Raw genomic sequence first — 14,018 nt, 5'->3', positions numbered from 1 at the left:
TTTAATGAGTGAATGGATAAATGATCTCACAGTATCCCCTCTCTCTCATATTATGCTTTGGTCTCCCTCTTTTCCTTTTCCTATTTCCTATTTCTTCCTTCATCCTACTTCCTTTATACTATTTCCTACTTCTTTTCTTTCCTACTCCCAATTATGCAAGAAGTTTCTTTCCCCATGACCTTTCACTTAAAATCACTTTTCAGTTTCTTCATTTGCTCCATACAATCCAGCTTCATGTCCCCTTTTCCCACACCAGCTCTCGTGCTTGGAAAAGCTTCCCACCTCACACTCCCAAAGCCAGTTTTTTCCTTTCATTTAAAACCTGACAAATATCACCCCCTTTGCCTATTACATGCCCTCAGTAAATAATAAATGATTAAAGTGGTGATGATGACCCACAAAGAACATATAATCTGAGCAATAAAATTCGGCAAAGAGAAGATAGTAACTGCAACCCACTTAGCAACAGGTGTGATTTCTCTAACCAGCCATTAACACATTTGCACTGCCATAATTACTGCTCAGGTAAATACTATATTGCCATAGAAACATTGTTTCCAAATTACATAATTATAGATTTTATTGGTGGATATGTTGACTATACAGTAGTTTTCCACCTGTTGTGAGCTTTGACAATGAAGGGTGATAGGAATCGTATTCATCTCTACAGTTGCCCCATGTTGAAGGGTTTCAAGGTGCAACAAGAAATTCTCCCACCTTCTGTATTTCAAGGTGAGCAGAGCTGGCATTCCTCTGGATGTGCACATTTTAAAGTAAAGGAACTGGCTAAATAAAGATCACGTTGAACTAAAGTAATAGTCAAAATATAACCAAATCAGGATGAGTCTGGCTGCATCTATAAAATGGGAATGATAATAATATTGCTCTTAGAAGATTTTTATTTGCTCAAATGAGACGTAACAAATAAAAAAACCTGTAAACTATAAAGTGTTAAGTAAATGTCAATTCTAGTTTTTATTCAACATCGGCACAGATTGTCCTCACCTATTGGGAGGAATTGAGTTTTGAGAGTTCTCTTGGTCCCTCTTTCATCACTTAGAAATATTCTTCCTTTCCTATATATTTATCAACAAGCACAGTCAGCATCCTCAAGGTTTAACCTCAGTTCCGGACCCTGTGAAGAAATAGTTCCTGCTAGCAGATGAGATCTTCTCTGGCTACCTTGTGGACTTTTCCTACCTCTAACCTATAGGGAAAAAATATCAAATAAAAATATTTGGAATTCACATTTTTCGTTTCTACTGATGAAAATCAAAATGACCATGAGAAACTACCGAATTCAAGAAAAGCGATATAAACTCACACCTTTGACCAGCACAGAGGAAGAAAAAGTCAAGGTTTAAACTGAACACTTTCTCCTTAAAAATGATAGATAAAAGAAGGAACCCTTTTTTTTAAAATAAATAAGGAGTCAAACCTCTTTTAATGACAAGACCAAGTGGCTAAGTTCTGATTCAAGTAATAACAATTCATGTTTGCCTCCGCTTTATAACCACAAAGTATTTCCTTGTACTTGATTGCAGTTGATCTTCATTACCACACTATGGAGTGATGAGACAAGGTGTTTTTAATATTTCCTGATTTATTATCCTTTACCTATACACTGGTTTATTTCTCTGCACTTCTTCCACTGTTAACGCTAATCACAAGGCTCATTGCCCCCAAAGAAGAGAAGTGAATGAACCACTTAGAGGTAAGAAGTTCACAAGGTTGGAAAATGAGGCTGTAACACAGGGGGGAAGGTCTCCTCCGACCGACTGTGCAAGGGAAAGGAGAGGTTTGCAAGCCACGAATGAGGAGAGAAGTATAACCAGGGATTCGGGAAAGTAGGACATCAACCTCCCTGTACTTGATCCTCGCGGTGAAAGTGAAGGAAAAGAAAAGAAGCCCAGATAGTACAAAGGAGCAACAAAAGTAAAGGGGGCTTCTTCTCACTTCCTGTTCAGAAACTGCTTAGCAGGGTGCCCACGAGCTAACATGGCAGACATGACAGAAAAAAACAGTGGTGTGGCATGTTTCGGCAAGAGAGAGCAGGAGAAGGTCCCTACGTCCTCTCTAGCTTTTATGTGACAGACACACATGCTAGGGATTGTGGGGAGGTAGCCAAGAGTTGGGAGGCACACTGAAGCAAAGGGTGGGGGAGCCCACAGCAGAGACTGCGGGGCACACTGCCTAGGCAGGCACTAGATACGGTAGTCCACTAAGACTCCAGAGATCTGCACACCGAAGGGCCGAGGTGAGGCCAACTCAGCTGAGTCCTCACTATGCCAAGTGCATAGGTCTCCAGGTACACCAGCCGCAGGCAGAGGCAGAGAGGAAAAGAGCAATGTCCAGAGACATGCAATGTGTCTCAGCAGGAGGGCAGTACCTGCCCAGCAGAAACGATGGGATGAGACTGGTCGCTCCTCACTGCTGCTATGGGAACTGGAAATGAGCAAAGGCTAACTAAATGAGAAAAGCAAGTGCCATTTGTTCAGAGCTTGCTATAGCAAGAGAGACAGCCACCCACTGTTACGTGCATTTTGACAGAGACTCAACACCTGGCAAAGAAGTAGGGAAGCTTTATAGTGGAAGAAAGGGAAGACTTCGGGTGTGCCCTGATTGGAGGCTGTTGGCCTGGGGGAGTCGTAAGGGGATTGACTGAAGTGTGGCATCCTTTGTGGTTGGTTAAGTGCATACTTGGCTTTCTCTAGTTGATCCTAAATTTGAAGCGGGGACAAAAATTAAGGAAGATGTCAGTTACTAATCAAGTCCTGGCCATTTGGATGGGTGGTTAACAGAAAATATTATTTAGTTTCTTGGATTGTCAATAGAAAGAACAAATAGGCTTCCTGCATGTCTGACTTAGAGCAGGCTGACTTCCTGAGCTGTTTATTGCAGATAACGGGTTGGTTTCCTGGGCAGGTTGCTGCAGGTTGTGGGTCAGAGTTCTATTATTTATACATGGTCTTGGGCTTCCCTGGTGGTGCAGTGGTTGAGAGTCCACCTGCCGATGCAGGGGACACGGGTTCGTGCCCCGGTCCGGGAAGATCCCACGTGCCGCGGAGCGGCTGGGCCCGTGAGCCATGGCCGCTGAGCCTGCGTGTCCGGAGCCTGTGCTCCGCAATGGAGAGGCCACAACAGTGAGAGGCCCGCGTACCGCAAAAACAAAACAAAACAAAACAAAACAACAAAAAACCCCCATATGGTCTTGCCTTTGACTGTTTCTATAGTCAGTCTCTCAGAGCACACAAATGTCCCCTGTCACCTAGGTCGTACGTTATAAAGAAGAGAGGGGAGGGAAAACTCAAAAGAAGTGGAACAGAGGAACAGCTCTTTGGAGGATTCAAACTTTGGATGGATTGAATATTTATCCAAAAGAGACTGAGTTAGCTGGAAAGAGAGTTTTATAGCCTGGAAGAGCTGAATTTATCACTAATGAGAAAGCTTAGGATTGGGGGGTGTTGTTTTTTGTTGTTGCTTTTATATTTTTGCTAGCAACAGGATTGGAGGATACAGCAAGATAAAATTAGATTTGGCAAACAGAGTACCTACATTGTTTGCGCTCCCAATATGTGGTGTGCGAATTTTGACCCTGTTGCTGGTATTTTTGCACACAGTTTCCAAATGAGGAATCTAACACTGAGAAAATGTCAAAATAATAATGAATATCATAACTATATATTTCAAGGTGCCACTTTCTTGGAAACTAGTAGGTTCTGCTGGGGATACTTGGATGGAGAAAGTAGCAGCTCTGCTTATTGATGGCCAAATCCTGATACAGATAAACACAAACTCAACAGACCACAGGTTGAGAATGTTGAGAAAATACTTACCCATCCCTAAGGAAACTAATTTATAGATTTTCCAGGATTGTGACATTTCAGATGTTGTAGTCCATTGTTCTCACAAGTATGCACACATGGCATTCAAGCATTCCCATTTTTGACCCAGATGATATAGTCATCACACTCTGAATGTCAAGAGTAAGTTCACTGGGATTAGATGGTGTAAATTGAGCTAGAGTCACTCAGAAAAGCCGTAATTAGAATTTGGTGCCATATCATCTGAGCAGGCTGCTCTGGGCAAGAGTTCTCTGTGACTGAGACCCACATAGCCTGAGGCCCAAGCTTCCCACAACAGTACCTCCATAACCCTCCCTCCCCCCTCCCCTTTGAAATGCTGCAGCCATGCAGCTGAGACTAGGGAAGCAGAGGCGACATAAGTAAAAAATTAATGATAATACATTGCTTCGGGCTCACTGTGATTAGTTAGAAAATAAAATTAGATTTCATGAAGCACCTTTGTATTCCAGAACTCCAAATCACTTCTTATTATGAACATATGGTAATACAAGTTGAATATTAAGTAATTAATGTTCATTTTGAGCACATCTCTGGAATTCTAGTTCTTTAAAGCCTCTCTTAAAAAGTCCTCCAATCTGACAGCCACATTCTCAAATGTTCCAATGCAACCTAAAAAGGCTGTGTCTCATAAATAACATATTGATATTACAATAGAGTAGCAGAATAATTTTAAGATTTTTTTCCCATTTGATAATTGCCTTATTGCTTTGGAAAATAATGACTCTCAATTATTCCAGTATGAGATGCATTCATTTTATTACATTATCTAAATCTGTGTAGATATTACAGGCTTTATGCAGCCCCTGGTAAAGACAAAAAATGTTCCTATTTATCTCAATTATGCTTTTTTTTTTTTTTTTTTTTTGTGGTACGTGGGCCTCTCACTGTTGTGGCCTCTCCTGTTGTGGAGCACAGGCTCCGGACACGCAGGCTCAGCGGCCATGGCTCACGGGCCCAGCAGCTCCGCGGCATGTGGGATCTTCCCGGACCGGGGCACGAACCCGCGTCCCCTGCATCGGCAGGCGGATTCTCAACCACTGCGCCACCAGGGAAGCCCTCAATTATGCTTTTTTAAAATTAATTTTTGCATATAATTTTCACTTATTCTCCTATGCACTACAAAATAAACATCAATGTGTTGTTACTAAGCATGATATATACATTTATATCTATAATCACTAATTTTCTTCTTATTCTGTCAAGGGTAGGGGTAGATAATTATAACAAAAAATATTTGACTACTAATTATCTACTGTGTGCCACTCACTGTACTTATTATCTTCATTGTGCAGGATGAACCAGGCTCAGAAAAGGTAAGTAAGTTGCCCATGATTACACAGTAGTAAGCAGTAGACAAGTCAGGTTTTTCTTAACCACAGCACCTTACTGCCATTCCAGATTGGGACTGGTTATCTTTATTTTCACAGCAAGTCAGTGCCTTCTTTCCTCCCCTCTTTATCTTCTCTATCCTGATTTAGGTAACTTCTCTCTAAGAGCACAGACAATGAACCCGGGAGTTCTAGGTTCCAGTCCTGCACCTTCTGTAGATACTAGCTGTGTGATAGTGGGTATATTAGTCACACTTAGTTAACTTAGTCATTAACTTAGTTTTGGTGATATATAACCCCCTAAATCTCAGGGCCTAAGCACAGAAAAGTTTATTTCTTGCCATTATCACAGAGTAATGCGGGTAGGGCAGCTCTCCTCCAACTAGTGTCTCAGGGATCCAGGCTGTTCCCATTTTATGGCTATAATGATGCCCTCTCATCCTCCAGCCAGCAGATGAAGGGGAAGAGAGCATGTGGATGGAAGGCACTTCGGATGTGTAACCACTGGCCAGCACTAGTCACTTTTCATCAGACAACGTGTCCAAGCTAACTGCAAAGGAGGCTGGGAAAATCTACAGGAACATGTGTATACAGTAGTTTCCACCACACTGGGCTAGTTTGTTTGTTTAAATCTGTCCAGGTCTATTTTCCACTCCTACAAAGTAAAGATGAAGCACTTAGCACTACACCTGGAACATAATATACATATACTCAGTGTTTTTAAATTTAATATTATATTATATAAATTTGTACATAGGCCCTCAATGGAAACAGAAAGCTACTTTCCTTAGATCTACAGGAAGAAATCGAAAGGAAATACATTTGCCAACCAAATCTCAATAGATACCCAAAGAAGTCATATTTTAGAGCTCTTCATGTGAAATGTTCCTTAGAGCAATATATGACAGGGGAAAAATCAGAATCTTAGCAGGAGAACAAGCCCTCTGAAGGAATGAGGAAGGGCTGGTAGAGTATGTGGTGGCGGAGGAGAGGGGAAATGCAGTGTTGAGGGCTGAAAGAATTTATGAGAGAGAGAAGATAATTTGTTTTTGTTGTTAACAATATTTTTCATCTCAAAGTTAGAAGGCTGAGGGATAATAAACAAGTAAAGGAAAATCCACTAATAAGTATGATGTCTCTCTGAAAATAAGACTTAGAATGTGGGGTTTTTTTTAATTCCCTGATTTTTTTTTTTACTTCAAGAATAAGTTGTTTGTTTAATGAACTGAGAAGCATCTTGTCCCAACTTCCAAAACCTCCCCTCTGATCTGTATCTTTCAACTTCCCATTTTATGTGTTCCAGTATTTCAGAATAATTTGATTATTTTGTGTTTTTTCATACCTCAGTCCCCTCTTCCTTCTCCACATTTCCTAAATCCTTGAGCATATTCTTAGGCTTTTCATGTTTGTAAATGATCTTTCTAAATGACAAATGGCCATCTTATGATGTGGACTCTACTTTGAAAGAGGTATAGGAATAGTTTTCTCTGGATCAAAAGTGTAACGTACATTTCCAAAGTGTCTACAAGAGTAGCATAAAGTCTAAAACAATTTATTCACATTTCAATAGCCTCCTTCTCCCCTTATTGCTATTAGACTTTTTGCTTTGTAATTATTTTGCTTTTAAGCGTAATACTTTATTATTTTTATGGAATTATATATTCATTATTAAAAATCACAGTACACTAAAAATGTAAAGAAGAAACTTAAAACAAAACCACCCAAATTTTACCAATACAATATTATTGAGGCATTTTTCTATTGACATACAAAATAGAAGGATAAATAAATAAAGAAATACAGATGGAAAGACTCAAATAGCTTTCTAGTCTACCTGCTAATTTTCAATTAAAAAACATGAATGTATTTCATTAACTCCAATACACTCTTTTTCATATTTTAGCATCTCTAAAATTTGGACATGTCTTATAATGGAAAATATCACTGTGGCCAGGCAGTAATGTTGATATGATGCCCATTGCTTGGAACTTCCTGAAATTGGCTACTATTCCTGGTGGACTGATGGCCAAATACAGCCCTTCAAAACTCACACAGAAAGGAGGACTAGCCTTGGTTGTTGCCTAAAAAACTCCCTTTAACACCTTCAGATTAAAAAAAGACACCATGTCCCCAAGTGAGTGACACACACTATCTCTGGATTGCAAGTATTATCAACTCTTTCTTTGTATCTCTGATGTTTTCCAAATTTCATCCAATAAACAAGTATTATTTTGAATTTAGGAGGTAATTTAAATCTATAAGTTTTTTTAGGGGACTCTGGGTCAATGGTATACTCAAGTTTTGCCTCCCAAATACTCTCTGAATCATGAGCAGTTTCTCTATATAAAGAAAAGTGGGTCTGAGACACAGCTTCTCCCTGAATCTCCAGGGGAAGGAACTCTGTACTGCAACCTCAGAGGGAGGTTTTCATTGCGGTTCAGGATGAAGATTTCTTACTTTGCTGAGACCTTGGGTCATCAGGACCTACTGATCTCACTGAGAAGAGTAGAGTCTGCTTACTTTCCAAGAGTTCTGGAAATAAAAAGATATTCTCCCAATGTGAGACATAGGGTTAACAGTTTTCCAGACTGGACTTTAAAAAATCCAGTAATATGTTGTTTACTGGAGACACATATAAACAAAAGATACAGAAATTATGAGTATTCGATAAATAATGGAAAAAATGTACCAGGTAAATATAAACCAAAAACTAAGCTCTAAAAATGAATATGTCATGATCAAGAGGATTTATCAGCGTGGCTAATCTGAGAAATGCAAAGATTGTTGAACTCCATAAAATCAGTCAGTGCAATGTACTACAACAGTGAAATAAAAGAGTAAAACCACATACAATACCATCTCTACAGATTCGGAAAAGGAGAATGACAGATTTTAACATCTATTTATGATTAAAAATAATTCTCTGATAGATAAGAATAGAAGGAATCTTCTTCAACTTGATAGAGGGTAGTTACCAGTAATCATACTTAATGGAGGCATTTCAGATACCTTCCTTTTTAAGCTCAGGAACAAGACAAAGATGCATACTACCACAGAAATGGTTATGTCATGGCCAATGCAAAAGCCAAGAAGAGATGAGTTCCAGTTATGCTTATCATGGAGTAGTTGGGATCCTATATAAACAACTGTTACAGCTGGTCAAAAATATTATAAAACTCACCAGACATAATCCTTGAGAAAAGGAAAAAACACACACACACCAAAAACTCCATGGAAGTCAGAAGACAGTAGGATGACATCTTTATAACACTGAAACTTTAAAAATATGTCAGCCTACTGTTTTATATTAAGTGAATATATCCTTCAAAACTGAAACCAAAATAGAGATGTTTTCAAACCTAAGAACAAACTAGCCAACAAAAAAACTCAAAGCATCTGTTGCCAGGAGGTATACACACAAGAAGTAATAAAGAGAAATTTTCAGGGTGAGGATAAATGTTACCAGATAGAAACATGGGACTGTAAGAAGGAATGAAGTGCACTTGAAAGGATAAATATGTGGGCAAATAGAAATAAATATTGACTCTTTCAAACAACAACAATAATAATATTTTGTGGGATTTATAGCATATTTAAAAGTAGAGTATAACAAAAATAGCACAGGGGAGGGACGGAGTAATAATGAATCAAAGATATGTATTACAATTTCAAGTGCAACCAATAAAATCATAATAACAGATGATATAACTGAAGAGATAATAGAGGAGAAAATGAAATAATAAAAAAAAATACTTGTTAAACCCAAAAGCAAGCAAGAAAGAAAGAATAAATGACACAAAACATATGAGAAAATAGAAAGCAAATATCAAGGGCTTCCCTGGTGGCGTGGTGGTTAAGAACCCGCCTGCCAATGCAGGGGACACGGGTTCAATCTCTGGTCCAGGAAGATCCCACACGCTGCAGAGCAACTAAGCCCATGCACCACAACTACTGAAGCCCGCGTGCCTAGAGCCTGTGCTCTGTAACAAGAGAAGCCACCGCAATAAGTCCACGCACCGCAACGAAGAGTAGCCCCCGCTCACCGCAAGTAGAGAAAGCCCGCGCCCAGCAACGAAGACCCACCACAGTCAAAAATAAATTAAATAAATAAATAAATAAGAAAGCAAATATCAACATAATAGGTATAAACCCAATTATATCAGTAATTAGATCAAATGAAAATGGCACTGAAGATACAAGAAGAGCCTGAGCATCTTCTAGTGCCAGAAAGCAAAGCAGTGCTCAAAAAACAAAAGGATGGAGGCATGGAAAAATTACAATGGCCAAAGCTAGAACAATTCGAGATACAAAATAAAATAACATTTTTTTTTTTTTTTTTACCATAAAGCAAGCATATTGGCTAGTCATAGTCCCTTGCCTGATAAGGAAAATCAAACTTTCAACATTAAAGGGCCTGAGCTATTAACATTCCTGTCTGAATTTTATTGTTGTACTTTTCCATTGGCTTTTTTTTTTTTGGAAACAGCTTTATTGAGATATAATTCACATACCATACAATTCATCCATTTAAAGTGTACAACTCAATGGTTTTTAGTATATTCACACAGTAGTACAACAACCACTACAATCAATTTTAGAATATATTCATCACCCCAAAAAGAAACCCTGTATCTACTAGCTGTTACTCCTTCTTACCCCTAAGCCACCCAGGCCCAGGTAACTACTTATATACTTTCTGTCTCTATAGATTTGCCTATTCTGGACATTTCATATAAATGGAGTCATATAATAGGTGTGGTTTTTTGTATGTCTGGTTCCTTTCACTTAGAATGATGTTTTCAAGGTTCCTCTATATTGTAGCATGCATATTAGTACCCCATTCCTTTTTATGCCTAAGTACTATTCCATTCAGTGTGAAATATATCAAAATACACAACAAACAAACAAAAATCTATATATTTTGTTTATCCACTCATCAGTTGATGGACATGCAGTTTGTTTCCACATTTTTGGCTACTATGTATATGCTGTTGTGGACATTCATGGACAAATGTCTGTGTGGATTTGTTGGCTTTTATCACAGGACATGGGAGGATTCAGAGCCAGACCAGAGGATCTCCTGCATCATAGCTCTTCTATATCTCCTTTGCATATCGGCAACCCGATTTCCGTTTCATTGTCAGGATCAATCACCCCAGCCACTAAAGTCGTCATTTTTTGCCTATTTATTCAATGTTATTAAGAGCCTGAAGTGGCCAGTAGCAGTCTCAGCTTCTAGGTAAGAAAGGGAAAGATGCTGACTGATACCCACAAAACAGGTCATCTTGTCCAAGTTAGTATTAAGAGTTTTCTCTTCTGAATTGCTTTTTGGTGAGCACTCAGGTAGGACATAACATATCTTTTCTCACTTTGTGCCTATTAGGAGAGGTCAATTCACATATCTCTTCCCTAGACCTCCTTCTCACAAATGTTTTAATCCTTCTATGTCTCCCACAGCAAGCCAAACCATTAGCCACAGCCCATGAAAAGATGTATATTTTTACTTTTGTCCATATCTCCTTCAAGAAAAACTTAACAATCAAATGCACTGCTCAAAGTTCTAACAAATGGGAGAATTTTTCTTCACTACTGTTCTTCAAGGCCATGTTTTTGGGGCTATAGTGCTGCAACCATCCATTTTCAGGTGGTACCAACAAATAATGCAGAGCCATTTGTAATTCAGATCTAAAGGTTTTCTTCTACAGTTGACTAGTCATAGGAAAGTCCTCATAGGTGTGAGTTAAAAACAGTGAAGTATGAGTAAGTTGGATATTGCTCATGGCTTTAAGGATCTTCTTGGTTTCAATGTTATATATTTATATGACTTTCGTTCATTGACTGAGGGTTGCTGCGCACATATAATTTTGTGACTTGGTGGGTCAGACAACATCTATTCAGGATAGGCAGCTCAGGTCACGTGGGAAACTTGGTAGTCCATGGTCAAGCATTCAGGCCAGTAACAAATCAGAAATCTGTTTCCAAAAAACGTAGCTGTCTGCAGAGGATGACACAGCTTTGCTCCAAAATCATAAAGGTCTGCACTGTAATTTTCCTATCAGGACCTGCCAAAGGTTCAAGCAGCACCTCTATCTTCCACAGACACCTATAGATACCATGGGTGTGTTAGTGGGCCCCCTATGAGATAAACCTGAGCCAAAATTCCATTAATCACCTCATATTCAAAATCCCCTACTTGTGGCTTAGGAATCTCTAGGAATTGGTGTCAGTTCAGAGCCAGAGTTTAGTAAACCCTGAAGAGTCTGATTATTTTCCCTTCCTCAGTGCATAACCACCCTGGCAACTGGGCACAAGTTCCTCTGGAGACAGCTGAGAGGAAGCATCAATTTTCGGCTACATAGAAGGTTCCCTCTTCAAGAGGACATGGCCTCCCCTTCATTCAGGAGACTCTAGATTTGTCAACTGACTTAAGTCTTGGAATTGATTAACAAACCATAACTCTCTTTGGAGGTTCAGGCCAGGATTCTTGCACCAGACGTGGAGCTTCTTGCTTATATAAATCAAATGAAACTTTAATAAGCTGTCTGTTGTACATTGAGTGGTAACCTGCAAAAATGTATACTGAAGACCTAACCTCTGATATCTATGAATGTGACTTTTTTGGAAATAAGGCTGTTGTCATTGTAATTGAGATTTAGTTAAGATGAAGTCATACTGGAGTGGGATAGGTCCTTAATCTAATGTGACTGATATCCTTATAAGAAGAAAAGAAGAGACACAGAGACCCAGACGCAGGAAAAATGCCATGTGATGAAGGAGGCAGAGATTGGGATGATGAATCAACAAGTCAAGGAATGCCAGAGATTGCCAGCAACACCAGAAGCTAAGAGAGAGGCATGGAACAGATTCTTCCCTCAAGGCATCAGAGAGAGCATGGTACCTATACCTTCATTTCAGACTTCTAGACTTAGGAACTGTGAGAGAGCAAGTTTCTGTTGTTTAAAGCCACCTAGACTGTGGTACTTTGTTATAGCAGCCTTAAGAAACTAATACACTGCCCAATTATTCCAGTCTAGGAACGCCGTAAATAATTAATTATTGTTGACAATCTCCGTGGGCAAGACTGCTGTGATGATTGCTTTTGTTCTGTCATCCATTACGGTAACAAGTCCATCTTATTTTTAGTAATTATGTACTGTCACTTGGCTGCTGCCATCCAAGATCCCATCGTGTCTGTTGAATTCAGGAATGAAAAGATTTTTTTGTGTGTGCACAGTGAAATCAAGGACAATGTTAACAGATATGTGACAGACTGAAAGACATCCAAAACCAAGATGGAATTATTAACTAGACCATACAAAGAACTTCTACAAATCAACCAGATAAAAGTGGGTAATCAATTGAAACATGCGGCGCCAGCCAGCTCCCTCTCTGTGCTCTGAGACCAACACAGTGAACATGGCCAAAGGAGTGCAAGTTGCTGTTGAAGTATGCCACATTTTTATGACATGAAAGTTTGGAACTGCTCCACACCAGAAGAAATCAAGAAAAGAAAGAAGGCTGTCATTTTTTGTCTCATTGTAGACAAAAAGTGCCTCATTGTAGAAGGCGGCAAAGAGATTTTGGTGTAACCATAACTGATCCTTTCAAGCATTTTGTGGAAATCCTTCCTGAAAAAGATTGTTGCTATATACTTTGTATGATGCAAGCTTCGAAACAAAGGAATCCAGAAAAGAGGAGTTGATGATTTTTTTGTGGGCACCAGAACTAGCACCTCTGAAAAGTAAAATGATCTATGCAAGCTCCAAGGATACAATCAAAAAGAAGTTTCAAGGCATAATACACGAATGTCAGGCAAATGGGCCAGAAGACCTCAACCGGACTTGTACTGCTGAAAAGCTAGGTGGATCCTTAATCATAGCTTTTGAAGGATGCCCTGTATAGATCACTGTTTGGTGTCACAAATTAAAAGCTTCCATGTTTAATGTTATCCTCTTGCTATGTAAGTATAGCAAATACATTTAGGCCAGGGACTCACTGAGGGGGAGCTGTCTTGTCATTCGTTAGGGTAAACTAACTATTCTATGAACATGTGCAAATGGCCCTAAATAAATCTAAACTCTAAAGTTTAAAAAAAACATGCAAAAAGGATATGAATAAGCTGAGGAAAACCTCAATGGTTAGAAATGTAGAAATGTTTATCCTCACTAACCATTAGGGAAGCTTAAACTAAAATAATGGGAGATTCCTTTATACCGATGAAATTAGTATGAAAAAGATTGTCACACAGTACCAGGCATTGGTAAGGGTATGGGACAATGGGAATTCTGATGGATTGTTGGTAGAAGTATAAATAGTTTTAGCCATTCAGAAAAAAATTCACATATAGCTCATATCTCAGTATTACCAGGTCAGGGACGCTATTCCACAAGCCCATGAGGAGTTATATCTAAAGATTATCAATATAGCATTACTTATAGAGGTAGGGAGTTGGAGGCAACCTAGATAGCCATCATTAGGGAAAAACACAGATGATTTTTTTAATAGAATCAAATTGTGGATGTATGTTATGCAATACAACACAGCAAGTCTTGCTGAATTTTCTTGCAAAAATAGATCTTTGCCTGACCTTTTCACTCTATATCTCTACTACTACCTCAGTCCAGGTGATCTTTACACCTTGTTAGATGACTGCAGCAGCCAAAAGTGATCTCCGTATTCTACTTTTGGAACTTCCTACCTTCTTTCAACATGGTAGGGAAAATGACCTTAAAATGTCAGTGTTCCCAAATAAGTACATGATCTGCCTTCCCATCGATTCAAGTCTTATGTTGTGTTCTCAAATAGACTTTATAGTTTTCTTCAC

General features: G+C 39.0%; 1 long non-coding RNA gene and 1 pseudogene across 1 annotated transcript in view; one reads left to right on the top strand and one right to left on the bottom strand.

Annotated features, from left to right (window-relative positions):
• Nucleotides 1–14,018, bottom strand: part of LOC136792798 (uncharacterized) — a 217,555-nt gene that overhangs the window by 202,106 nt on the left and 1,431 nt on the right. The window lies entirely within an intron of this gene.
• LOC131743334 (destrin pseudogene) lies at nt 12,611–13,096 on the top strand (annotated as a pseudogene).

The sequence above is a fragment of the Kogia breviceps genome, chromosome 16 (assembly GCF_026419965.1).
Source record: "Kogia breviceps isolate mKogBre1 chromosome 16, mKogBre1 haplotype 1, whole genome shotgun sequence".
Taxonomy (NCBI): domain Eukaryota; kingdom Metazoa; phylum Chordata; class Mammalia; order Artiodactyla; family Physeteridae; genus Kogia; species Kogia breviceps.
The sequence above is the reverse complement of the archived record's forward strand: the minus strand, read 5'-3'. Positions and strand labels throughout refer to the sequence as shown.